The sequence below is a fragment of the Rhinoraja longicauda genome, chromosome 19 (assembly GCF_053455715.1).
Source record: "Rhinoraja longicauda isolate Sanriku21f chromosome 19, sRhiLon1.1, whole genome shotgun sequence".
Classification (NCBI taxonomy): Eukaryota; Metazoa; Chordata; class Chondrichthyes; order Rajiformes; family Arhynchobatidae; genus Rhinoraja; species Rhinoraja longicauda.
Window position 1 is genome coordinate 18,256,211 of NC_135971.1, and position 26,990 is coordinate 18,283,200.

A 26,990-nucleotide genomic window follows, 5' to 3' on the forward strand; every position below is an offset into this window, starting at 1 on the left:
GCATTCGCTGTAAAGCAGCAACTCTACCGCTGCGCTACCGTGCTTGAAATCAGACATTTCATTCATTCCCCCCCCCCCCTCCCCACCCCCGCCAAAACAAAAAACAGTAGTAAACGTGCAGGTACAGCAGGCAGTGAAGAAAGCCAATGGCAATAGACAATAGACAATAGACAATAGGTGCAGGAGTAGGCCATTCGGCCCTTCCAGCCAGCACCGCCATTCAATGTGATCATGGCTGATCATTCTCAATCAGTACCCCGTTCCTGCTTTCTCCCCGTACCCCCTGACTCCGCTATCCTCAAGAGCTCTATCTAGCTCTCTCTTGAATGTATTCAGAGAACTGGCTTCCACTGCCTTCTGAGGCAGAGAATTCCAGATTCACAACTCTCTGACTAAAAAAGTTTTTCCTCATCTCTGTTCTAAATGGCCTACCCCTTATTTTTAAACTGTGGCCCCTGGTTCTGGACTCCCCCAACATTGGGAACATGTTTCCTGCCTCTAAAGTGTCCAACCCCTTAATAATCTTATACGTTTCGATAAGATCCCCTCTCATCCTTCTAAATTCCAGTGTATACAAAACTAGTCGCTCCAGTCTTTCAACATATGACAGTCCCGCCATTCCGGGAATTAACCTAGTAAACCTACGCTGCACGCCCTCAATAGCAAGAATATCCTTCCTCAAATTTGGAGACCAAAACTGCACACAGTACTCCAGGTGCGGTCTCACTAGGGCCCTGTACAACTGCAGAAGGACCTCTTTGCTCCTATACTCAACTCCTCTTGTTATGAAGGCCAACATTCCATTGGCTTTCTTCACTGCCTGCTGTACCTGCATGCTTCCTTTCAGTGACTGATGCACTAAGGACACCCAGATCACGTTGTACGTCCCCTTTTCCTAACTTGACACCAATCAGATAATAATCTGCCTTCCTATTCTCACCACCAAAGTGGATAACCTCTACATTAAGCTGCATCTGATATGCATCCGCCCACTCACACAACCTGTCCAAGTCACCCTGCAACCTCATAGCATCTTCCTCACAGTTCACACTGCCACCTAGCTTTGTATCATCGGCAAATTTGCTAATGGTACTTTTAATCCCTTCATCCAAGTCATTGATGTATATTGTAAATAGCTGCGGTCCCAACACCGAGCCTTGCGGTACCCCACTAGTTACTGCCTGCCATTCTGAAAGGGACCCATTTATCCCCACTCTTTGCTTTCTGTCTGTCAACCAACTTTCTTTTTTTTTTTTTTTTTTTTTTTTTTTGAAAAGCATATGTACAAATAGAAATAAGAAAAAACACATTTGTTACAAAGTTCTTACATAGCTTCAATTTTTTAATTTTTGAAGAGAGAAAGTAAAAAAAAAAAAAAAAAAACTATAAACTTGGGGAGAGAGAATAAGAGGGTTAAAAAAAAGGATCTAACAATAAAAATTAAAGGGAGTAGATCCGGGAGACAATAACCACAGTTGTACATCCAACCCCTAACTCAAGTTTCAACTTTTAATTTAAATTTTTTTTTATTTTAGTCCTGTGCCAAACCCATTTACTTTTCTAAAAATTCAATAAATGGAGACCATATTTTTAAAAATAACTCAGGTTTGTCGATTAAGGCAAACCTTATTTTTTCCAAATGCAAGGTCTCTGTCATTTCCATAGTCCACATTTTAATTGTGGGGGTTATTGGTTTTTTCCAAAATTTAAGTATTAGTTTTTTCGCAGTTATTAGACTGTAATCAAGAAAATGTACCTGACTTACTGTAAAATTTGTAGTATGTTCTGATAATCCTAATATAATTAATTTTGGGTCCATATCTAATTTTTTATTAATAACTTTAGAAACTATTTTAAAAATCTCCAACCAGAAGTTTTGCATTTTTATACAAGTTACAAAAATATGAGTTAAATTAGCTTCTTGAAATTGACATTTATCACAAATAGGAGAGATACTAGGAAAAATCCTATTTAATTTTGTCTTCGAATAATGTAATCTATGTATTATTTTAAATTGTATTAAGGAATGTCTAGTATTCAATGAACATTGATGTATATGTTGTAAGCTTTCATCCCATATATCTTGCATTATAAATTGATTCAATTCGTCCTCCCATGCTCGTCTATAAGATTCTGATGACGGAATGTCAGTGTCAAGGAGAGTATTGTAAATAAAGGATATTAATTTATTTGAATTATAATGTCGATTCAGGCATACATCAAGTGTTTCTGGACCTCTAAACTTATATTCTTGCATGTGTGATTTTACATAATCTCTAAGTTGTAAATATCTAAAATAATTATTAACATGTAATCCGTACTTCTGCTGTAAATCCTGAAAAGAAAGAAAAGTTCCCTTATGATAAAGATCTCCCACCCTTTTAATTCCATAACTTTTCCATTGAGCAAAGCCTCTATCTAAGACAGACGGTTTAAAAGAAGGATTATTCGCAATAGGAAGGAAAACAGATAATTTACTCAATTTTAACGTAAGCTTTAATTGTTTCCAGGTACGGATAACACTGTGTATAATGGGATTACCTCCATATGTTTTATTATTTAAATTTATTGGAGCTAAGAGGATCGCACCAATATCGAATGGTAAACAATCCTCTTTATCCATCTTTAACCAATCCGGTTGTTGATCAGAATCATCCAACCAGCAGGTTATATTTCTAATATTAACCGCCCAATAATAAAATAAAAAGTTAGGTAAAGCAATTCCTCCATTAATTTTAGACTTACATAGATGTCTTTTATTTATTTTATGAGTCTTGTAGTCCCAAATAAAATTAGTAACAATTGAATCAATTTTTAAAAAAAACTTTTTTGGAAGATAGATCGGCATTGCTTGAAATAAGTATAGTAGCTGTGGAAGAAAGATCATCTTTATAGCATTACTACGACCAACTAATGATATAGGAAGTGTTTTCCAAAATTGGATATTTCTGTGTAATTTAGTGAGTAAAGGAGGAAAATTTAATTTAAATAAAGAAGTATATTTCCTAGTCACGTAAATTCCAAGATATTTAAACTTTTCATAGGCAATTTTAAAAGGAAATTGTTGAAGTATGGCCGGATTATGCTCCATTATTGGCATAATTTCACTTTTATACCAGTTAATTCTATAACCTGAAAATGAACCAACTTGAGTTATGAGATTTAATAAATTCAGAATGCTAATTTCTGGCTTTGTAATATATATTAATACATCATCCGCATATAAAGAAATTTTATTGGTTGTATGTTTAGTGTTATAGCCATGAATATCTGAATTTGATCTAATACTCTCAGCAAGTGGTTCTATAATAAGGGCAAATAGAAGCGGTGATAGTGGACATCCTTGTCTACAACCCCTAGCTAAATGAAATTTAGATGACAGCATTTGATTAGTTAATATTCTAGCTGTTGGGGATGTATATAAAAGTTTCACCATGAACAAACATTTTCACCTAGTTGAAATTTTTCCATCACTGAGAAAAGATAGGGCCATTCTACTTGATCAAATGCTTTTTCAGCATCTAGCGAGATGATTGCTAAATCTTCATTTAATAGTCTATTTGAATAAATTATATTAAACAAGCGTCTCAAGTTGAAAAATGAATATCGTTTGGCTATAAAGCCTGATTGATCGGGGTGTATCAATTTATCTATAACTAGACTTAATCTCTGAGCTAAGATTTTCGCTAATATCTTCTGATCAGTATTTAAAAGAGCTATCGCCCTATACGAGCCAGGGTCTTCAGAATCCTTATCTTTTTTAGGAATGAGGATTATTGTTGATTCAGTCAGAGTTTGTGGTAATCTCTGTTGTTTAAAGGCGTGACTATATACAGTTTGCAAACGTGGAGAGATCAAATCACTGAATTTTTTATAAAATTCATTATTTAAGCCATCAGGGCCAGGAGTCTTCCCATTTTTCATGGATTTAATGGTCTCTTCAACGTCTTTCATAGTTATTTCTGCGCCCAGTAAATTTCTATCACTCACATTCAAACCATGAAGGTTACATTCCTGCAAAAATTTTTGCATCTGCGCAGAAGTATGTTATTTTTGATGAATATAATGACTGATAAAATTGCAAAAATCTCTGATTAATATCCTTAGGTAGTTTAAGCAAATCTCCATTTTCTGATCTAATTTTATGAATTGTAGAATCATCTTCTAATTTACGGAGTTGACGTGCTAGCAATTTCTGTGGTTTATCTCCAAATTCAAAATGTTTTTGTTTAGTATATTGAAAAAGCCTTAAAATATGAGCTGAGAGGATATAATTTAACTTATATTTGAGAGCTGCAATTTTATTATTTATTTCAATAGAGGGAGCGATGGCATTTGTTATGTCTAACTGTTTTATCTGACTTTCTAGGTCATGTTGTTCAGCTCGCTTCTTCTTATTTTGAGACGCTTGAAAAGCAATAATACATCCTCTCACAAACGCTTTAAATGTTTCCCAAAGCAGGGATGCAGGTGTTTCAGGAAGGTCATTTGCGTAAAAAAAAGTCTCAAATTGCGATTTAAGATAGTCATAACATGCTTTTTCATTTAAGATTTGCGGATTAAATCTCCAATTAGTCTGTTTCCCCGTTACTCCTTGGAGTTTTACCCTAAATGTTAAAGGGGCATGATCGGATATAATAATATTATGATATTTTGAATTATACGTATAAGGAATAAGTTTGGAGTCCACCAAGAAATAGTCAATTCTTGAATAAGTTTTATGCACAGGTGAATAAAATGAATACTCTCGGCCTGAAGGATTATCAATCCTCCAAACATCTTTTATATTTGCACTATTTATATAAGAGTTTAATAATTCACACGACTTGGATTTTGTTTTCCTTTGAGTTGAAGATCTATCCAAATAAGGATCTAATGTACAATTTAAATCTCCTCCAATTATCAAGTTATATTGTCCAAATTCTGGAATGGTATTAAATATATTTTTTTTAAATAACGGATTATCAAAATTTGGTGCATAGACATTCACCAATATCAATTTTGTAGAATATAGTTCTCCCACTAATATAACATATCTACCTTCAGTGTCGACTATAGAGGAAGTATGTATAAATGGTATACCCTTACGAATTAAAATAGCAACACCTCTTGATTTAAAGGGAAACGATGAGTGAAATACTTTATCAATCCATTTGCCTTTCAGTCTATTATGTGCTACATTTTTTAGATGAGTTTCCTGAAGGAACATTATGTCTGCATCAATAGATTTTAAATGTGAAAGTACTTTACCTCTTTTAATTGGTTCATTAACACCCTTGACATTCCAACTACAAAATGTAATACCTTTACCCCCTGTTTTCCTAATAGAATCTTGCATCTTAACCGATAAATAGTCTATAATAAAGCAAATGATCTGGCACCCGGACTACAACATTTTTCTTGAATGAAGGGTGGATGATCTTTTGTACAACGTAGAGTGTTTCCCGGAAATATCTCCCAAAAGTGTATAATTTCTGAAAAATGACATAATAATAAAAGTTAAATCTAAAAAAAAAATCAATATATAAAAGGTTAAAAGAGTGCAGGAAAGAAGAAGAGACAACTAAAACTACAACTACAATCAGTGCAGTTAGTGTTAGCCACCCTAAGGTGGCAAAAAATCTAAGGACTTCCGTGAGATGTAAAAAAAAATTAATACTAGCTCCGTTTTTTAACAAAGTTATTGTTTGTTTTTTTTAAAAAAAGAGAGATAAACGGGGCAGGCCCGAAACTAATTAGTCTATAATAAATCGATTTTTCTATCTAAGGTGTATTAATTAAGTATTCAAAGTAAAGTTTACATAAATCAAATATTACTTATACTTCTTATTAGTAATGATTAATAAAAATATATATGTTTTTTAATTAATAGTAATTAGTTACGGTTAATATTCGTATAGTATATACACTAAACTTAAATCTTTGAGTTTTAATATTTTTAAAGTCCAATCAGATGTCTGCCAATTAAGATAGCCGTGAAATCATAATCAGGCCTTCAGCGACCTTTCGATCTCCCGAGCAAATTCCAGTGCTTTATTATGGTCAGTAAAAAAGGATTCATTTTGATTGTAGGTCACTCGAAGTTTTGCTGGATACAACATACCAAATCTGAGCGCTGGGATCTTCCTGAGAATAGATCTTGTCTCATTAAACAGTGCTCTTTTCTTAACCACCTCAGAGGGGTAATCTCTGAAGATGCGAATCTCATCGCCTTGGAATAATAAAGCTCTGTTACTAGCAATTCTTGACAGCATATCTTCTAAAACGTGAGCATTATGCACCCTCAGAATCAAATGCCTTGGAGGCGCATTAGCACCTGGCCGTGCTCTCAGTGCTCTATGGGCTCGATCCAACAAGGGCTTTGAATCCATTTTCAAAACTTCTTGTAATAACTCAGCGACCAACTTTCTATCCATGTCAGTACCCTACCCCCAATACCATGTGCTCTAATTTTGCCCACCTATCTCCTATGTGGGACCTTGTCGAAGGCTTTCTGAAAGTCGAGGTACAACACATCCACCGGCTCTCCCCTGTCAACTTTCCTAGTTACATCCTCAAAAACTTCCAGTAGATTAGTCAAGCATGATTTCCCCTTCGTAAATTTTTTTAATCAAAAAATACTTTATTCAAGTTATAAATATCATTTACAAAACATCATTTTTAAACAAACCCATCCGACATTTCCGGAGGTTACATATTCAATACAGGCATTTACTTAGACATTTACATACATTTACATACATATCCCTTATTTGGAGGGGCGTCTCTCTCCACCACACCCTGCCCCCCATGTCCAGCAGCGGAAGGACCCTAGACTGTGGTCCTCCCCCACAGGGCCTTGGCGTTGGCTGCACCGAGCTTCAGAGCATCCCTCAGCACGTACTCCTGCAGTCTGCAGTGGGCCAGTCGGCAACATTCCTTGACGGACAGCTCGCTCCGCTGGGAGGTCAACAAGGATCGGGCAGACCAAAGAGCGTCTTTCACCGAGTTGATGACCTTCCAGCAGCACTCGATGTCAGTCTCGGAATGCGTCCCTGGGAACAGTCCGTAGAGCACAGAGTCCTCTGTGACGGAGCTGCTCGGAATGAATCGTGACAGGGACCCCTGCAGACCTCTCCAGACTCTCCTGGCAAATCCACACTCTTTGAAGAGGTGGGCCACCGTTTCCTCTCCGTAGCAGCCGTCCCGAGGGCAGCGTGCGCTGGTAGTGAGGTTCCGGCGGTGCAGGAAGGATCTGACTGGGAGGGCTCCCCTCACCGCCAGCCAAGCCAGGTCTTGGTGCTTGTTGGTGAGTACTGGCGATGAGGCATTTTGCCAGACAAGCTGGGCTGTCTGTTCTGGGAACCACGCCACAGGATCCATGGAGTCATTCCCCTGCAGTGCCTGCAGGACGTTCCGTGCTGACCACTGCCCGATGGACTTGTGGTCAAAGGTGTTGGTCCGGAAGAACCTGTCCACAAACGACAGATGGTTCGGCAATGTCCAGCTGACTGGCACATTGCGTGGCATCTGCGCCAGGCCCATCCTTCGCAACACCGGGGACAGGTAGAACCTCAGCAGGTAGTGGCATTTGGTGCCCACGTGCTTTGGCTCTATGCTCCGCCTGATGCAGCCACACACGAAAGTGGCCATCAGAATGAGGGCGACGTTGGGCACGTCTTTACCCCCGTTGTCTGCCGACTTGTGCATTGTGGCTCGTCGCACCCGGTCCATCGCCGACCCCCAGATGAAACGGAAGACGGCCCGGGTGATCCCCGTGGCGTAGGAGGGAGGGACGGGCCACACTTGCGCCAAGTACAGCAGCCCCGAGAGCACCTCACACCTGATGCCCAGGTTTTTCCCCGTGATGGAGAGGGAGTGCTGCTTCCACAGCTCCAGCTTTTTCCCCACCTTGGCTATCCACTCCAGCCAATTTTTGTTACATGCCTCAGCCTTCCCGAACCAGATCCCCAGCACCTTCAGGAAGTCAGGCTTGATGGTGAAGGGGATGGAAGATCGGTCGGGCCAGTTGCCAAAGAGCATGGCCTCGCTCTTCCTGCGGTTTACCCTGGCCCCCGTGGCCAACTCAAACTGGTCGCAGACGCTGATCAGTCTGCGGACCGACCCTGGATCCGAGCAGAAGACGGCGACATCGTCCATGTACAGGGAGGCCTTGACCTGAGTGCCCCCACTGCCTGGCAGTGTCACTCCTCTTATGCTCGCATCCTTCCTGATGGATTCGGCAAAGGGTTCAATGCAACAGACGAACAAGACAGGGGAAAGAGGGCAACCCTGCCTGACTCCAGACCTGACGGGGAAGCTGTCTGATTCCCACCCATTAATTTGGACTGCACTACAGATATCAGAGTAGAGCAGTTGTATCCACTTCCTGATTCCCTCCCCAAAGCCCATTTTGGAGAGCACGTCCCTCATGTACGTGTGCGATATCCTGTCGAAGGCCTTCTCCTGGTCCAAGCTGACCAGGCAGGCATCCACCCGTCTGTCCTGCACGTAGGCGATGGTATCTCTCAGCAGCACCAGGCTGTCTGAGATTTTCCTGCCAGGTACAGCACAGGTTTGGTCCGGGTGGATCACCTGTCCCAGAGCAGACTTGACCCGGTTGGCGATGGCCTTAGACAGGATCTTGTAGTCTACATTCAACAATGTGATGGGTCTCCAATTCCTTAAGTCATTCATCTCCCCCTTCTGCTTGTAGATCAGGGTGATGTTGCCCTTCCTCATAGAGTCTGACATGCTGCCTGCTAGAAGTATATCGTTGTACACTTCCAGCAGGTCCGGGCCCACCCAGTCCCACAGAGCCGAGTACAACTCTGCCGGTAAGCCATCGCCTCCAGGAGTTTTACTCGAGTCAAAGGAACGGATGGAGCCAGTCAGCTCCTCCAGGGTCAGTGGTTGGTCCAGACTCTCCCGCTTGCTGTCGTCCAAGACTTCCGTGATGGAGGACAGGAAGTTCTGGGAGGCGGTGCTGTCTGTGGTCTTTACATCGTACAGATCCTTATAAAAGGATCTGCAGATCTTGAGCATGTCTGTCTGCGAGGATGTTACTGAGCCGTCCTCCTCCCTAAGGCTTTTGATCACAGAGCTCCCCCTGTGAACCTTATGGAAGAAGTAACGTGAGCACGTCTCATCCTGCTCAACATGGCGGACCCTGGACCGGAAGATGATCTTGGAGGATTCAGAGGTAAAGAGCCGAGCTTGCCGGCCCTTCAACTCTCTCAGTTCCTCCCTCACATCCACCCCTCTCCTCTGCAGAAGGAGTAGCTGCTGCAAATCTGTCTGGAGTTGACACAGTTCCCTCTTACCCTGTCTTGCTCTCTGCACACCTTTGGAGACGAAGAACTTCTTGATGTTCTCCTTTGTTGCCTCCCACCAGAGTGTCTGGGAGTCAAAGAGGGGCCTCACAGTTCTCCAACATGCGTAGTCCCTCTTTAGCTCCTTAACGTTCTCCGGGGTCAACAGCTCCACGTTTAGCTTCCACGTCCCTCTGCCCGCCTTCCGGTCCTCCTGTAGGTGACAGGTGGCCTGAAGGAGGCAGTGGTCAGAGAAGAACACCGGGGCGAGGTCGGTGTGTCTGACCGTGACGGCCCTCGATGTGAAGAGGAAGTCTATCCGGGACTGGGCTGAACCGTTTGGTCCTGACCAGGTGAACCGTGGCTGGACTCCGCCTGCAGGGTCACTGAAGGCGTCGCGCAGCTTTGCATCTTTGACCGTTTCCACCAGGAGTTTGGAGGTGCCGTCCAGTCTGTGGTTGGCACTGCCGGATCGTCCAGCCGCATCGATGATGCAGTTGAAGTCACCGGCCAGAACGAGCGGTCTAGACGTGGCCAGCAGCGGTGGGAGCTGCTGGAGGACGGCCACCCGCTCGCTCCACCTGGGTGAGGCATACACATTAATCAGCCGGAGCGGAGAACCACGGTACATTACATCCACCACCAAGAGACGACCCCCCACCACCTCCCTTACCTCAGTGATGGTGAAGCCCCCTCCCCGCAGCAAGATCCCCAGACCGGACGCACGACAATCATTTCCCCCCGACCATACAGACAGTCCGTGGGGCCACCATCGCGACCACCTCCGATAGCAGCGAAGGTGTGGCAGCCCGCACTCCTGTAAAAAAGTCACATCCGCCTTTACCTTGGCTAGGTACTGCAAGGCGGATACACATCGCGCAGTGCTCTTCACACTGCGCACGTTTAAGGATGCCAGTTTCAGCTCCATTGTCCTTTAGTGTCCCAGGCGATCCTCCCGCATGCCAATCATCTGGCTGAGTTCCTGCACATTCTTGTCGCACAGGTAGTGGTACAGGTTGGTGGCTTCCTCAGCACAGGGTGTATTTTCTGGCGAAGCCACTGCGCTGCTCCCAGTGTCCTGGAGCTGGGGCCCATTGGCCACTGCACTGCTCCCGGTCTCCCGGAGCTGGGGCCCATTGGCCACTGCACTGCTCCCGGTCTCCCGGAGCTGGGGCCCATTGGCCATTGTGCCGCTCCCGGTCTCCCGGAGCAGGGGCCCATTGGCCGTTGTGCCGCTCACGGTCTCCCGGAGCAGGGGCCCATTGGCCGTTGTGCCGCTCACGGTCTCCTGGGGCTGGGGCCCATTGGCACTGCTCCCAGTCTCCTGGGGCTGGGGCCCATTGGCATTGCTCCCAGTCTCCTGGGGCTGGGGGCCAACAGACACGTTCTTTCTCTTACCTTCCTCCTCCCCCGTTTTCTTCCTCTGCCTCTGCCTCCGTTGTCGGCTCTTCCTGGTCGTCTCATCCTCCGATGCGGAGAGGCTGCTGGCCTCGTCCAGGGAGAGGACTCTTTTTTGGGACTTGCTTGCCCCCTCCGTCTTTTTCTCCGTGCGCACAGCCTTCAATGTTTTCCTCGACTGTACCACCTTCCATTCCTCCTCTTCCTGTTCCCCCTCTTCCATCGACTCACCCTCGTGGGCGGGGGCCTGGGGGGCTCTGTCCTGCGGTTGGGGGCTCCTGGTGGTCGCGTTGTCCTCGCCCCTGCTCTCCTTTCCTTTTTGGACTTTTTCCGTGGTAGGAGGCGTCTCGTCCACCCTGGGGGTGCTGGCAGCGGCCCCTCTTATCGCCTGTGCATAAGTGCTTGCTCTTTTAGGGCAGGCCCTGTAAAGGTGGCCTGCCTCCCCACACAGGTTGCAGCTCTTACTCTCTTAACAATCCCTTGTCTCGTGGCCTTCTAACTTGCAGTTTCTGCAGACGACTGTCCTGCATTCTGCCGCCACGTGCCCAGGTTTGTTGCATTTCCTGCACACCCTGGGCTGCCCCACGTACGTCATGTAGCCCCGGTTCCCTCCGATAGCGAACACGGAGGGAGGGTGGACAATGAATCCCTTCCCGTCCACCCTCAGCTTCACCTTTACTTGCCTCTTGCTCGTCCAGATCCCGAACAAGTCCTTGATGTCCACGCAGTTCCCGGCCCCTTCGACGTAGCGCGCAAGGAAGGTGAGGACATCCACGACGGGCACATGTGGGTTAAACATGTGCACCGTGATCATCCGTTCCCTCTGGGTGGGGAGGGTGAAGAGCGGCTGCACCTTGAGGAGCGACAGCGGGGCTTCATCCCCCTTCTCCCGGAAGTCCTGCAGCAACTTCTGCCATCCCGCCGGGTTCTGGAAGGTAACGTCGAAGTATCCGTTACCTGGGAAGTCCTGGAGGCAGAAGATGTCCCCGGCCTTGAATCCACAGGCCTCCAGCAGCACCTTCTTGATGAAGAGATCCCTTGAGAAAGGGTTCCCCTCCTTGAGGTCCTTCACCGATACACGCAGGGTATTCCGGATACCCTGCCCTCCAGCTCCACTTGCTGCTGCCATCCCACCTGGATAAGGGTGCTAGGTTGGTTACCCAACCAGCATGGATCCACCCCTAAACCAGACACGTGCTCCTGACCTCCGCTCCTCGTCGATGATCTAATGCAAATACTGCTCTTATACTTACACTGTTCTTATAAGAACATTAGATTGTGCCAGAACAGATACTACACTTGATCTTAGCCAAAAGGCTAACTCGGAACGATCCTGTTACTGCGATCCAAATGCTCCGCAATTTCGTCTTTTATAATTTTATAATTGATTCCAGCATCTTCCCCACCACTGATGTCAGACTAACTGGTCTATAATTTCCCGTTTTCTCTCTCCCTCCTTTCTTGAAATGTGGGATTACATTAGCTACCCTCCAATCCACAGGAACTGACCCGGAATCTATAGAATATTGGAAAATAATCACTAATGTGTCCACAATTTCTAGAGCCACCTCCTTAAGCACCCTGGGATGCAGACCATCAGGCCCTGGGGATTTATCAGCCTTGAGTCCCATCAGTTTACCCAAAACTTTTTCCTGCCTAATGTGGATTTCCTCCAGTTCCTCTGTCACCCTAGGGTCTCTGGCCACTAGAACATCTGGGAGATTGTTTGTATCCTCCTTGGTGAAGACAGATCCAAAGTACCGGTTCAACTCATCTGCCATTTCCTTGTTCCCCATAATAAATTCCCCTGCTTCTGTCTTCAAGGGACCCACATTTGCCTTGACTTTTTTTTCCTCTTCACATACCTAAAAAAGCTTTTACTATCCTCCTTTATATTATTGGCTAGTTTACCCTCGTACCTCATCTTTTCTCCCCGTATTGCCTTTTTAGTTATCTTCTGTTGCTCTTTAAAAGAGTCCCAATCCTCTGGCTTCCCACTCTTCTTTGCTATGTTATATTTCTTCCCTTTTATTTTTATGCTGTCCTTGACTTCCCTTGTCAGCCACGGGTGCCTCTTACTCCCCTTAGAATCGTTCCTCCTCTTTGGGATAAATTGATCCTGCAACTTCTGCATTATTCCCAGGAATACCTGCCATTGCTGTTCCACAGTCTTCTCTGCTAGGGCCTCCTTCCAGTCAATTTTGGCCAGCTCCTGCCTTATGCCTCTGTAATCCCATTTCCTATACTGTAATACTGACACCTCCGATTTCCCCTTCTCCCTCTCAATTTGTAGAGTAAAACTTATCATATTGTGGTCACTGCCTCCTAATGGCTCATTTACCTCAAGTCCCCTTATCAGGTCAGGTTCATTACATAACACTACATCCAGAATTGCCTTCTCCCTGGTAGGCTCCAGTACAAGCTGTTCTAAGAATCCATCTCGGAGGCACTCCACAAACTCTCTTTCCTGGGGTCCATTACCAACCTGATTTTCCCAGTCTACCTGCATGTTGAAATCTCCCATGACAAACGTAGCATCACATTTGTGACACGCCAATTTTAGCTCCTGATTCAACTTGCACCCTATGTCGAGGCTATTGTTTGGGGGCCTGTAGATGACTCCCATTAGGGTCTTTTTACCCTTACAATTCCTCATCTCTATCCATACTGATTCTACATCTCCTGATTCTATGTTACTCCTTGCAAGGGAGTGAATATCATTCCTTACCAACAGAGCGACCCCAACCCCTCTGCCCACCTGCCTGTCTTTTCTATACTTTGTGTACCCCTGAATATTCAGCTCCCAGCCCTGGTCCTCTTGTAGCCATGTCTCAGTGATTCCCACAACATCATACTTGCCAATGTCTAACTGAGCCTCAAGCTCATCCACTTTATTTTTTATACTTCGCGCATTTAAATACAACACTTTAACTTTGGTATTAACCTCCCCTCTCGCACCGGTCACAATTGGCCCTGACCTTACTCTCATATCCCTTCTAGAACTTCCCTTCCCATTCATTCGAGAGTCCTTTACAGTTTCTCCTGTATTCGCTTCCCCTTTAACTCCATCTTCATATTCCCAATTTGTCAACCCCTCCCCCCCACTACTTACTTAGTTTCCGCTTGCCCGCCCTGTTAACCCCTCCAGCCCCGGAGAGCAGCACAGTGAGCCAGACCCCCCCCCCCCCCCCCCCCCCCCCACTCGCAGCCCAGCCTGACGTTCATCACCAGGGGCACACGAGGAACCACAGAAGCTGCTTTACAGACAATTGACACAAAACGATGGGGTAACTCCACGGGCCAAGCAGCATCTCTGGGGAATTTGGGTAGACGAGGTTTCAGGTCAAGACCCTCTACAGAATGATTGTAGAAGGAGGTGTTGTGTGTTTGGTAGATCACCGGATTCTCACAACAGAGTTTTATGTACCAAGGTATTTTATTACACTACCAAATAATGCACACAGAGCCATGTATCCGTGTACCCACTGACGTACCCCGAGTACACAGCAACGTGCGCCGCCGTGTAGTGACCTGTTGTCGATCTCCTGGCACCGTTTCTGATACGGTCCGAGGCCGGGGTTCTCTGCTGCTCTGGGAGGGCGCCCGACACGGTCCTTTATGGTTCCTCGTCCATTCAGACCGTGCCTTACCCCCTCCCCTGAGGCAATCGTCAGCCCGTTAGGCGCACCGTTTCTGCACTACTCGCGGCAGGGGGACGCAGGTGGTCCGCCCAGCTATTGCAGTGTTTTGTTCAGCAAACCCAGGCATAACCTGAATTGTCCCTAGCGTGTAGGATAGAACTAGTGTATTTCTGATCGGCGTGGACACGGTGGGCTGATGGGCCTGTTTCCGCTCTCAAACTGTAAACTATACACTAAACATAAAAGGACACAAGGACACAAAGTGCTGGAGTAACTCAGCGGGTCAGGCACCAACCCTGGAGATCATGGATATCTATGTTCTCCACAGATACTGCCTGGCCCGTTGTTACTCCATCATTTTGTGTCCTTGTGTCGTTTTATGTCCTTTTCTGTATCAACCAGTTTCTGCAGTTCCTTCTTCCTACATAAAAAGACAAAAGTTGTAATAGGAAGAGAGCAGAGGTGAACATTATCTTCTTGTATAGGAAACAAAACAGCAGATGCTGGTTTAACTGATGTCAGGGGAGGGGGCGGGAGTCTGAAGAAGTGTATCGCCCCGAAACGTCACCCATTCCTTCTCTACAGAGATGCTGCCTGACCCGCTGAGTTACTCCAGCGTTTTGTGTCGACCTTTATTTTCTTCTTTCACACCTTCTGCCTTTTCTTCTCTGGTCTTTGTCCAACTGTCTGCCTATCAAATTCCGCACTTACCTTTATCCACCTATCACTCTCCATGTTTTGTCCTGCCCCTCCTCTCTTCCAGCTTCACACAACCCCACCCCCACTCCTTTCAGTCTGAAGATGGGTCACCTCGCCATGTTCTCCAGAGATGCTGCCTGACCCGCTGAGTTACTCCAGCACTCTGTGAAACGTCACCTGTCCAAGTTCTCCACAGATGCTGCCTGACCCGCTGAGTTACTCCAGCACTCTGTGAAACGTCACCTATCCATGTTCTCCACAGATGCTGCCTGATCCGCTGAGTTACTCCAGCATTCTCTGTGTCTTTTTCCTTTTGTAAAACCAGTATCCATAGATCCTTGTGTCTGCTGTTTGAAGAGATCTCTGTACCGTGACGCGGAGACGCGGAGAGAATTCAAACACGGGTTACTTTTTAAAGACTTTATTAAACGTCAAGTTAAAGGTGAAGAGTTACAAACGTGAGCGGAGCCACAGCGGGTGATGTGCGCGCCAGCGGGTCGCAGACTGGAGCCTGCGATGTTGTAATGAGGTGTTGCATTTTGTGACGTCGAACAAGGGCAGGACCCACACAGTGAACGGTAGTCCTCTGGGGAGTGTTGTAGAGCAGAGGGATCTAGGAGTTCAGGGGCATGGTTCCTTGAAGGTCGTGTCGCAGGTAGATAAGGCGGTCAAAAAGGCTTTTGGCACATTGGCCTTCATCAGGCAGAGTATTGAGGATGGAAGTTGGGAGGTCATGTTGCAGTTTGGGGATTAAATGGGAGCCGTTCAGCGCCGACCTGTTGTCCACCGGGTTTCTGCCCCACAGCCCCTGAGCCCCGCTCCTGACGCCTGTCCCGGGACCCGACCCTTTTACACACCCGGAGCGGAACCGGAGCAGATTTTCATCCACTGACCGCTAGTCCAAAGCCCGAAAAATGGATAAAGTTTCTCCGTGAATTTATTCCCAGTGAAGGTGTGGAGATGGGACTTGGTGTCCGCGTCGTAAAATGAAACTGTCCCGGACTCGTAACTGAGATAAACTCCCACCCTATCGGGGATGGGACGGGCGGGGAGACGGGATGGAGGGGAGGTGAGTGCATCAAACCCGCCACCCCACCGCCCGATGCTCCAGACTCCAGTCTCCGGGGTCAGTGTGACCGGTCCCTTCCTCTCCACAGACTCTGCGGCGACTCCCAGTCTCCAGCACAGACTCCCCGCCACCTCCCAGTAATGTCTCCCCGATGTGAATCCCTCCGATCCCAGCACACACTCACTGTCTGTAAACCTCTTCCCGGTGTCAGGGAGTCTCCTCCGGGCCCCGGCCCATCTCACCCTCTTCCGATCCCCAGACACCTCGAGCCCCGGATGCGCTGTTTCCACATCCAGGGTGACGGAGACTGGGGGGAGAAGCAGAGAATCAGAGAGTCCCCGGGGGTCGGGGGGAGACTCGGGCAGCGCGGCCCCGGGACCGGGGGAGAGGCCGCTCGGCCTCAGGCACAGGCGGGCGGTCAACTGAAACCTTGCCCGGGGTTTCACCCCGACAACAGCGGGTGGACAACAGACATCTCCCCCGGAGTTTTTATCCGGGGATGGAGAGGGGAATTTCGTGAGGTGGGGGAGGGTGGACGGGGAGGACGAGTGTGGAGAGTGAGGAGGATTGTGAGATTGCGGTGGGGATGGAGGAATGAAGTGGGTTATTCAGATATGGAGGCAGATCGGAGCCGGTGGATATTGAGGTGAGCGGTAATTTGAGGTTGTTAAAGAGGAGGTAGAGGTGCGTGGTGGGGTCATCATGTTCACAGTGAAAGGGGCAGACACGTGGGGCCAGATGACCTGCTCCTGTGTTTTTTGAGTGGAGGGTGAGACAAAGGGAAGGGTGGGTTTGTTAGTCAATTGGAGTGGGTGCAAAAGGGTTTACAACAACTTCATCAGGTCTGAAGGGCTGGGTTATCAAGTGAAGTTGGACCGTCATCAGGTTATAATGTCATCAATTAAAGTATTAGAATGAGGCCATTCGGCCCTTCAATTCTACTCCACCATTCAATCATGGCTGATCTATCTCTCCCTCCTAACCCCATTCTCCTGTCTTCTCCCCATAACAATAGACAATAGGTGCAGGAGGAGGCCATTCAGCCCTTCGAGCCAGCACCGCCATTCAATGCGATCATGGCTGATCACTCTCAATCAGTACCCCGTTCCTGCCTTCTCCCCATACCCCCTCACTCCGCTATCCTTAAGAGCTCTATCCAGCTCTCTCTTGAAAGCATCCAACGAACTGGCCTCCACTGCCTTCTGAGGCAGAGAATTCCACACCTTCACCACTCTCTGACTGAAAATGTTCTTCCTCATCTCCGTTCTAAATGGCCTACCCCTTATTCTTAAACTGTGGCCCCTTGTTCTGGACTCCCCCCAACATTGAGAACATTTTTCCTGCCTCTAATGTGTCCAATCCCCTAATTATCTTATTTGTTTCAATAAGATCCCCCCTCATCCTTCTAAATTCCAGTGTATACAAGCCTAATTGCTCCAGCCTTTCAACATACGACAGTCCCGCCATTCCGGGAGTTAACCTAGTGAACCTACGCTGCACGCCCTCAATAGCAAGAATATACTTCCTCAAATTTGGAGACCAAAGCTGCACACAGTACTCCAGGTGCGGTCTCACCAGGGCCCGGTACAACTGTAGAAGGACCTCGTTGCTCCTATACTCAACTCCTCTTGTTATGAAGGCCAACATTCCATTGGCTTTCTTCACTGCCTGCTGTACCTGCATGCTTCCTTTCAGTGACTGATGCACTAGGACACCCAGATCTCGTTGAACATCCCCTCTTCCTAACTTGACACCATTCAGATAATAATCTGCCTTTCTATTCTTACTTCCAAAGTGAATAACCTCACACGTATCTACATTAAACTGCATCTGCCATGTATCCGCCCACTCACACAACCTGTCCAAGTCACCCTGCAGCCTTATTGCATCTTCCACACAATTCACACTACCCCCCAGCTTAGTATCATCTGCAAATTTGCTAATGGTACTTTTAATCCCTTCGTCTAAGTCATTAATGTATATCGTAAATAGCTGGGGTCCCAGCACCGAACCTTGCGGTACTCCACTGGTCACTGCCTGCCATTCCGAAAGGGACCCATTTATCCCCACTCTTTGCTTTCTGTCTGTCAACCAATTTTCTATCCATGTCAGTACCCTACCCCCAATACCATGTGCTCTAATTTTGCCCACTAATCTCCTATGTGGGGAATTGTCGAAGGCTTTCTGAAAGTCGAGGTACACCACATCCACTGACTCTCCCCTGTCAATTTTCCTAGTTACATCCTCAAAAAATTCCAGTAGATTTGTCAAGCATGATTTCCCCTTCGTAAATCCATGCTGACTCAGAATGATCCTGTTACTGCTATCCAAATGCTCAGCAATTTCGTCTTTTATAATTGACTCCAGCATCTTCCCCACCACTGATGTCAGACTAACTGGTCTATAATTACCCGTTTTCTCTCTCCCTCCTTTCTTAAAAAGTGGGATAACATTTGCTATCTTCCAATCCACAGGAACTGATCCTGAATCTATAGAACATTGAAAAATAATCTCCAATGCTTCCACTATTTCTAGAGCCACCTCCTTAAGTACTCTGGGATGCAGACCATCAGGCCCTGGGGATTTATCAGCCTTCAGTCCCATCAGTCTACCCAACACCATTTCCTGCCTAATGTGGATTTCCTTCAGTTCCTCCGTCACCCTAGGACAGACATGTCCAAAGTCCGGCCCGGGGGCCAATCGCGGCCCGAGGTCAGATTTTATACGGCCCGCAGCTTCCGTCTTAAAAATGATTATTTATGGCCCGCCAGCACTGTCTAACAGAATGAAGATAGGGGGAGGGGGAGAGGAGAGGGCGACTACACCTCCCGGCGGTCAGCGCTGCCCGACTACCCCCCCCCCCCCCCCCCGAGCAGGAGAGGCGACGGCGACTACACTTCCCGGCGGCGGGGTTGAGGGCGTGCGGGGGGATGGGAGAGCAGCAGCTGAGCTCTCCTCACCCCGCACGCTCATTGGCAGGCGCTCCCGTCAGTCGGGCGAGTGCCGCATCCCCCCCCCAGCAGGAGAGGCGACGGCGACTACACCTTCCCGGGGAGCGTATTAGTTAAAGGTCCGGTGGGGTGTGGGGTGGAGCGCATTAGTTAAAGGTCCGGGGGGGGGGGGGGGGAGCGTATTAGTTAAAGGTCCGGGGGGGGGGGGAGGGGGAGTGTATTAGTTAAAGGTCCGGTGGGGGGGGAGCGTATTAGTTAAAGGTTCAGGGGTGGGTGGGAGCGTATTAATTAAAGGTTCGGGGGGGGGGGGGGGGGAGCGTATTAGTTAAAGGTCCGGGGGGGGGGGGGGGGAGAGCGTATTAGTTAAACGTTTGGGGGGGGAGCGCATTAGTTAAAGGTTCGGGGGGGGTGGGAGCGTATTAGTTAAAGGTTCGGCAGGGGGCGCATTAGTTAAAGGTTCGGGGGGGGGGGGGGGGGGGAGGGCATTGGCCCTTGGGTATTTTCACATTATCAAATCTGGCCCCCTTTGAAAAAAGTTTGGACACCACTGCCCTAGGATCTCTGCCCACTAGAACATCTGGGAGATTGCTTGTACCCTCCTTGGTGAAGACAGATCCAAAGTACCGGTTCAACTCGTCTGCCATTTCCTTGTTTCCCATAATAAATTCACCCTCTTCTGTCTTCAAGGGACCCACATTTGCCTTGACTATTTTTTTCCTCTTTACATACCTAAAAAAGCTTTTACTATCCTCCTTTATATTATTAGCTAGTTTACCCTCGTACCTCATCTTTTCTCCACGTATTGCCTTCTTAGTCATCTTCTGTTGCTCTTTAAAAGAGTCCCAGTCCTCTGGCTTCCCACTCTTCTTTGCTTTGTTGTACTTCTGCTCTTTTATTTTTATGCTGTCCTTGACTTCCCTTGTCAGCCACGGGTGTCTCTTACTCCCCTTGGAATCTTTCCTCCTCTTTGGGATAAATTGGATGGAGTTGAGGGGGGTGTAAGATTTGAGACGTTTTCCCTCATTTGGAAAGCAACACCAAACCAAAGAGCTGCAGTTTGGACATTTTAAACGAGAGACTGGGGCTGATAGCGGAGAAAGGCTGCGGTCAGATTAACAAAGGATGTCACAATCCGTGGGTCCTAAAATGGCCGCAGGACCTCGTGACCAGCCACAAAAAGTAAAAACCTTACATCCCAGTCTCTAGGTTTTCTGCAAAGCCATGGCCAGAACAAAGGATGGGTATTGGCCATGCAGAAACCTACGAAACCAGGTCGGAGTCCAGACACTGGGGCGCTGACATCAGCATACTCACAATGCCCCAAGCCGACCTAAACAGTTCATCTCGTTGAGGGGGCACAATAGCCCATAGAAAACTACCCGGTAGGTGATGGGAAACCAGTTAACACCCATTACCTCACAACGAAATACCAATTAACACCGTCTGGCCATCCCCGGTATCCCCGAACATAAGCGCAGATCAGAAGAAAAACTCATACATATCTTTTTGAACAAAGAGATTCCAAGATCTGGCGGGAGATAGGACGGGTCAGAAATAGTATAACTGGCCACTACTTTTGGGTGAAAAAGTTAAGTCAAGAAGCGCAGAGAAAACCGGGTTTGAAGTCAACTGAAGTCAAGAAGAGAGTCAGAAGGAAGTCAAACGAATACAGGAGGAAGAAACGACAGGCAAGAAGAACGGATGCAAGAGAGAGGAACAGGCACGCAACTCGAGAAGAAATACTGCAAAACGAACAGCCAGTAACCCCAGTAATAGCCCCATGGTGAGCATGTACTCCAAATCCTACATATCCTGGACATAGTTTAGGGTAGAGGGGAGGGTGGTTGTGAATAAACGTTGGGTGTGTATTACAATATGTGTTGGTCAATGTTGCGATGCGTCGTACGTTCCCCATCTTACAGTCGTGTATATGTCTTGTAGAACTGTGTGTTTAAGAATTCATAAGTAAAAGGTATTCGTGTATATGTCTTGTGGAACTGTGTGTGTTTAATGATTCATAGTTATAAGTATTCGTGTGATTCGGTACGTGTTTAATAGGTATGTCATATAGCAATACATAAGTATCCATGGACAATAGTCCCAAGCGCTGAATAAAAGCCTTTTTCATTTAAACCCTGGTTTTAAAATCTGGTCTGGTGGAATTTTTCTGCACTATAAGAGCTCCTGCAACTAAGTCCAGTGTCTAGAACCGTAAGGGGTGAGTGGGTCGAACCACTCACGGGGAACCAGTGTGCACGGCCTGGTCAAGGGATCAGAGCAAGGCACGGGGACCTTAGGTCGGGCGAAAGCTCGGCGCAGAAACCCCTTACAGGGGGAGGTAAAGGGACAGGTGTTGCATCTCCTGCAGTTGCAGGGGAATGTGCCCGGGGATGGGGTGGTTTGGGCAGGAAGGGACGAAAGGTCAGAGCCTCAGAATTAAAGGATGTTCCGTTAGGAAGGAGATGAGGGGAAATGCTTTTAATCAGAGGGTGGTGAATTTGTGGAATTCATTGCCACAGAAGGCTGTGGAGGCCAAGTCGGTGGATATTTTTAAGGCAGAGATAGCTGGATTCTTGATTAGTATGGATGTCAGAGGTTAAAGTGTTGTACTTAAATGCGCGTAGTATAAAAAATAAAGTGGATGAGCTTGAGGCTCAGTTAGTCATGGGCAAGTATGATGTTGTAGGGATCACTGAGACATGGCTACAAGAGGACCAGGGCTGGGAACTGAATATTCAGGGGTACACAACGTACAGAAAAGACAGACAGGTGGGCAGAGGGGGTGGGGTTGCTCTGCTGGTAAGGAATGATATTAATTCCCTTGCAAGGGGTGACATAGAATAGTAAGATTAAATGAGAACTTACCAGTTCGAAGTTTGATCTGTATTTTATGAGGAGTTACGATGAGGGACTACGTGAAGACCCCGTCCAGCACGCGTGCGCGACATTCTTCAAAGCAGCGGTGTGGATTCACAGAAAAAACACAACGATTGAAATAAATATAGTAAAGAAAAAATAAGAACTTGATTACCAGTTGATCTGTATAAAAAAGGGTGGGAGCGGAGGGCACGTAGTCCCTCATCGTAACTCCTCATAAAATACAGATCAAACTTCGAACTGGTAAGTTCTCATTTAATCTTACTATTTTATTTCGGAGTCACGTGAGTGACTACGTGAAGACTTCAAAGCTTCTGTGATTCCGAACCGTGTACCAGCTCATGCTTCACTCACTGTCTGAAGACCTTAGAGGGAGGAAGTATGTTATCGCGATCAAGAAACCTGTTTGTGAACAAAAAAGGTTTATTAATGACAACAAAAACAGAGAGCTCCCCAGGGCTCAAATTAAATATTATCTGCAGACTCTAAAATTCTGTCTGCAAATGTAGCAGGTTGCGCCAGCGGTTTATTATAAAACCTTTGGAAAGTTCTTTCCGAGGACCATCCTGCTCTGGCCAGAGTATGGTCAATTGGCACGTCCATTTGACTAGCCGCCGACGTAGATGCAGCCCTGGTGGAGTGAGATTTGTAAACATTCGTATTGACTCCCGCGGACTTAAGCACCTGCTTGAGCCACCTTGAAATGGTTTGGCTCGTCACCTGACCATGAGGCTTCTTGTGGCTTATCCATAAGGCTTTTTCTCTCCCTCTTAAGTTGTATGTTGTGTCTATGTAATTGGCGAGGTGGTCTTGGCACACAGCCGTGGTTCAGATGAATATGCCCAGAACTCCATGACTGGAGGCGTGGTACCTGGTCTAGTTTGTTTGACCAGTCCCTGAATATGGAATGTGAAACAGTCCAATGACTCTGTCATGCTGTCGAGCCTCAGAAGGTGGAGGGATTGTACCCTTTAAGCTGACACTAGTGCCATGAGCATGACTGATTTCAGTGTAAGTTGTTCCAGCGTGAGTGCCCTGGGCGGTGGCCATCCCCTAAGGTACGTCAGCACAATGCTGACATCCCAGATCTGAGTGTACCTTGGTCTGGAGGAGTTAGTATTAAAAATGCCCCTCATGATTTTGATTCCTAGTGGATGGGACCCCAAAGCCAGTTGTCCTGCTGCTGGAACCAAATAAGCTGACAACGCACTCCTGGCTGTATTTATGGCGCTGTAGCTGAGTCCTTCCTGATGTAATCCAACCAGGAATTGCACAACACTGGTGGGTGTCGCTGTAGTGTAGGTAGTTCCTGTTTTGGAGCAATACCGTTCCCATTTTAACAGGGGAGAGAGCGAACGCAGTCCCCCACTACCACAAATTTTGCAGTCGAGTATCCCGCATTTGGGGACATCGCAGGCGTCAGCACACCCGAAGTGCAATGGGATAGCCTTGTCCTGGGAAAACCTCCTGAGTGATCAAGGTATCTCCCCTGCCAGGTAAGTATTCCTTATATTGGTCAGGTATTGTCTCCTGGTGGACTCCCGGTGGGATGCGGTCATCATGTTGATGGCGTCCTCAGACAGTCCCAGGCCCAGTAGAGGTCTTTTTAGAATCTGCAAGCCAGGAGATTGACTCTGTCATGGCACGGGTGACTAATGCCTGACACTGGGTGGATTAATAATTCCGGACTGCTGGGGACGGAATCCAATTGAATCTTCCGTAATACCCGACTGATGAGGCAGAAGGGAGGAAAAGCATAAAAGAACATTTTTCCCCCAATACAGCGTGAATGCATCAACTGCTGCTGCCTCAGGGTCTGGTTCCCAAGCGACATACGTTGGTACCTGGTGATTCAGCCTGGATGCAAATAGATCGATATCTGGTGTGCCATTTTGCTTTGTAATTTCGGCAAATATTTTGGGATTTAACATCCATTTGATGTTATCGTTAAATTTGCGTGACCTGGTGTCTGCCACTGTATTTTTGACCAATTTATCACACGATATTGACTTTATACCACACATGTGGTTGATATAAGCCACCACCGTGGTATTATCTAATTGCAACCGGACATATGCATGATGCGTATTAGATGCATATGCTTTTAAACCATAAAACGCACCCAACATTTCTAAATAGTTGATACCCCGTGTCTGTAGGCAAGATGATTCAGAGTTAGTCCATCTGCCCCCTGTGCTGGATAGCATGTTAGTTGCTCCCCAGCCCAAGGCACTGGCATCCGTTTGAATGGTTAATACTGAGTTGGAGATAATTATGGGACTGGAACTGAGGCTAATGTTCCTTGTCCACCATTGTAACTCTGTAATGGATTCAGCAGTTAAATACATGCTCGGTCAAAGTGACCTGAGTTTTGCTTTAGTTCGTGCACTTTTGTTCTTTGTAAATTTTGGTAGTGCAAAGGCCCAAATTGTACAGCTGGAAAAGCTGCTACCATTTTACCAATAGCTCTAGCTACCTGCCGTATGGTTGGCTGACGTTTATGCATTAGTTCGTGGCATGATAGTGCCAATTGTGATGCTTTCCACTTTGGCAGAGTTACAACCATGCGAACAGTATCAATCGTAAATCCAAGATAGTCCATGGTAGTGGACGGTGTAAAATTGGATTTATCTGGATGTATGACAAACCCCAAAGTTTCAAACAAACGTTTGGTGGCTGCTACTGCCAAAATAGCTGTCTCCAAGGTTTCCCTATCTAAGTACGCCATGACTATATGCTTTTGTTTTGTCAATAATGCCAAGGCGGGTTTTAAGCTTCTAGTGAAACCTTGGAGCGGAGGTTAGTCCATTTGGTAAGGCTTTAAATTGACATAGCTGTTTCATCCAGATAAATTTTTAATTATTTACGGTGCTCCTTGTGTATGGGTACTGAGTAGTAGGCATCTTTTAAATCAATGCCTGCTAGAAAGTACCTTGTAGACACAAATTCCAAAGGTTCATGTTTTGTTCTTTCAATGACACCTTTTGCTAGTAGCCTCACAAGTTCAGCTTGACCCTCTTGTTTGTCTTTGACTGAGAGGGTGAATACCCTTTGGGGTATGTGCTGAACTGGCGGAATGTTTTCATGAACAAAGTCAATTTTATAGCCATGAATGCAGGTTAGTATGTATTTGTCATTAGTGATGGTTTCCCATGCATGCAAAAAACAAGTGCAATCTCCTCCCTGTTAGTATAGAGTCCCTACTGCTCATATGCCGAAAGGTACCAGACCCACCTACCTCCATGGTGATTGGTGTTAATTCTTCTTCTGCCTCTTCGCTGGACGATGAGGTGTCTGCTGGGCTGTAGAGGGCTGCTGTTGACGTTGATGTTGTTGTTGGGGGGTGGCGCATTTTCCATGGGGTCCGCTCTGGGCCCTGGCCTAAAAGGCTTACGGGGAATGGTTGCGGACCCCGAGCTTTCACCAGTCCCATATGGTGGTTTATGACTGGTGGACGCCGTGAGGTACTGCCGCCTGGGTTTGTTAGGTCTGCTCGGTCCCAAGCCTGCCCTCACGAGACCAAAGGTCTTGGATTCTTCCTCTAGGTCTTTCACCTTTTTTGGGAGATCCTTTCCAAAAAGCAGAATTGGAGGTTCTGAACCCGGTGTTTTGCAGAGTCCCGCAAACTTAGGGTTGAGGGCAGGCTTGATAATTTCCGTAAACCATTTATTTGGTATTGAGTGGTGCACAGCAGAGCTAGTGTATCTTGCTGATTTGTGGAAATGTCCACACCATCAATGGACCGAGCATATGTTATCGCTGCAGTCAGTTTAAGGATTTTCTGGAGCTTCAACTCCAGGTTCCTGCCCCAAATGTCCCCAAATTTGGCTGTTTACAGCTGGTACATTTAATGATGTACAATTTTCTGGGGCTGTGTATAGCTCAAGAGCCTCATTGACCACCCGTTCTTGTAGGGTTTTTGAGGACAGGTGGTCAATGCTGGCTGCAAGTTTCGGCTCTAAAGGCCGACCCCCTCGTGGAATGTCCACGTAGCGGTTGACCACACCCAGCAGCTCTTCCTGATCCTGTACACTCTGCGTACTCCGGACATCTTCAGCCAACAACCCCTCTTCTTGACCAGCCCAGACCTGGTCGCCAATGCTGCCTTCAAACGAAGGTGAGGCAATGGCCAGTGCCCCTAAAGGGCACTGCGGGAGTGCCTGGGCGATCTGGGCCCTCCCTTGGCGAGTCTGCTGCTGCTCTCAGCAGATCTCGCTGGAGCATTGCTCCATAAGCCGTTTTAGGCTTAGGCGGCTGCCAGTGCCGCTGTGTAGCGGTGTAGCATCTTCGTCTGAATCGTCCAGACACTACCGCCCGGTTCTGGCTGCAGGTACCTCCAGCCCGCTGCTCAGGCTGCACTAGCGGTGCTGGGCTCGGCTCGGTAGTTGTGCCGCCTCTTGCCCCCCCTCCAAAGAACGTTCCTCAACGGAAAACGAACGGGGGCGACTGCAAATTTCTTTCCTCTGGTCTTGGTCATCTTGGGACCTAAAGCAGACCAGAGAGAAAATACTTACGGCCACGGTAGAACTTACCTGTCGGCCCGACTTTTTAGTTTGTAGCGGGAGCACCTTGAACTCCCGTTCGTCGCGGTGCACTGCATGAACGCTAATGTCGCGCACGCGTGCTGGACGGGGTCTTCACGTAGTCACTCACGTGACTCCGAAATAAAATCAGGAGATGTCGAATCAGTATGGATAGAAATGAGGAATTGTAAGGGTAAAAAGATCCTAATGGGAGTTATCTATAGGCCCCCAAACAGTAGCCTCGACATAGGGTGCAAGTTGAATCAGGAGATAAAATTGGCGTGTCACAAATGTAATGCTATGGTGGTTATGGGAGATTTCAACATGCAGGTAGACTGGGAAAATCAGGTTGGAAATGGACCCCAGGAAAGAGAGTTTGTAGAGTGCCTTCGAGATGGATTCTTAGAACAGCTTGTACTGGAGCCGACCAGGGAGAAGGCAATTCTGGATTTAGTGTTGTGTAATGATCCTCATCTGATAAGGGGACTAGAGGTAAAAGAGCCATTAGGAGGCAGTGATCACAACATGATAAGTTTTACTCT

At 47.0% G+C, this 26,990-nt stretch overlaps 1 long non-coding RNA gene and 1 other non-coding gene across 2 annotated transcripts in view; one reads left to right on the plus strand and one right to left on the minus strand.

Moving 5' to 3' along the window:
• LOC144603184 (uncharacterized) overlaps positions 1-26,990 on the plus strand; it is a 497,022-nt gene that overhangs the window by 314,777 nt on the left and 155,255 nt on the right. The gene's annotated exons all lie outside the window — the stretch shown is intronic.
• On the minus strand, positions 23,266-23,429 carry LOC144603282 (U1 spliceosomal RNA). The gene has a single exon (XR_013548594.1). It is a non-coding gene; the product is annotated as a U1 spliceosomal RNA (small nuclear RNA).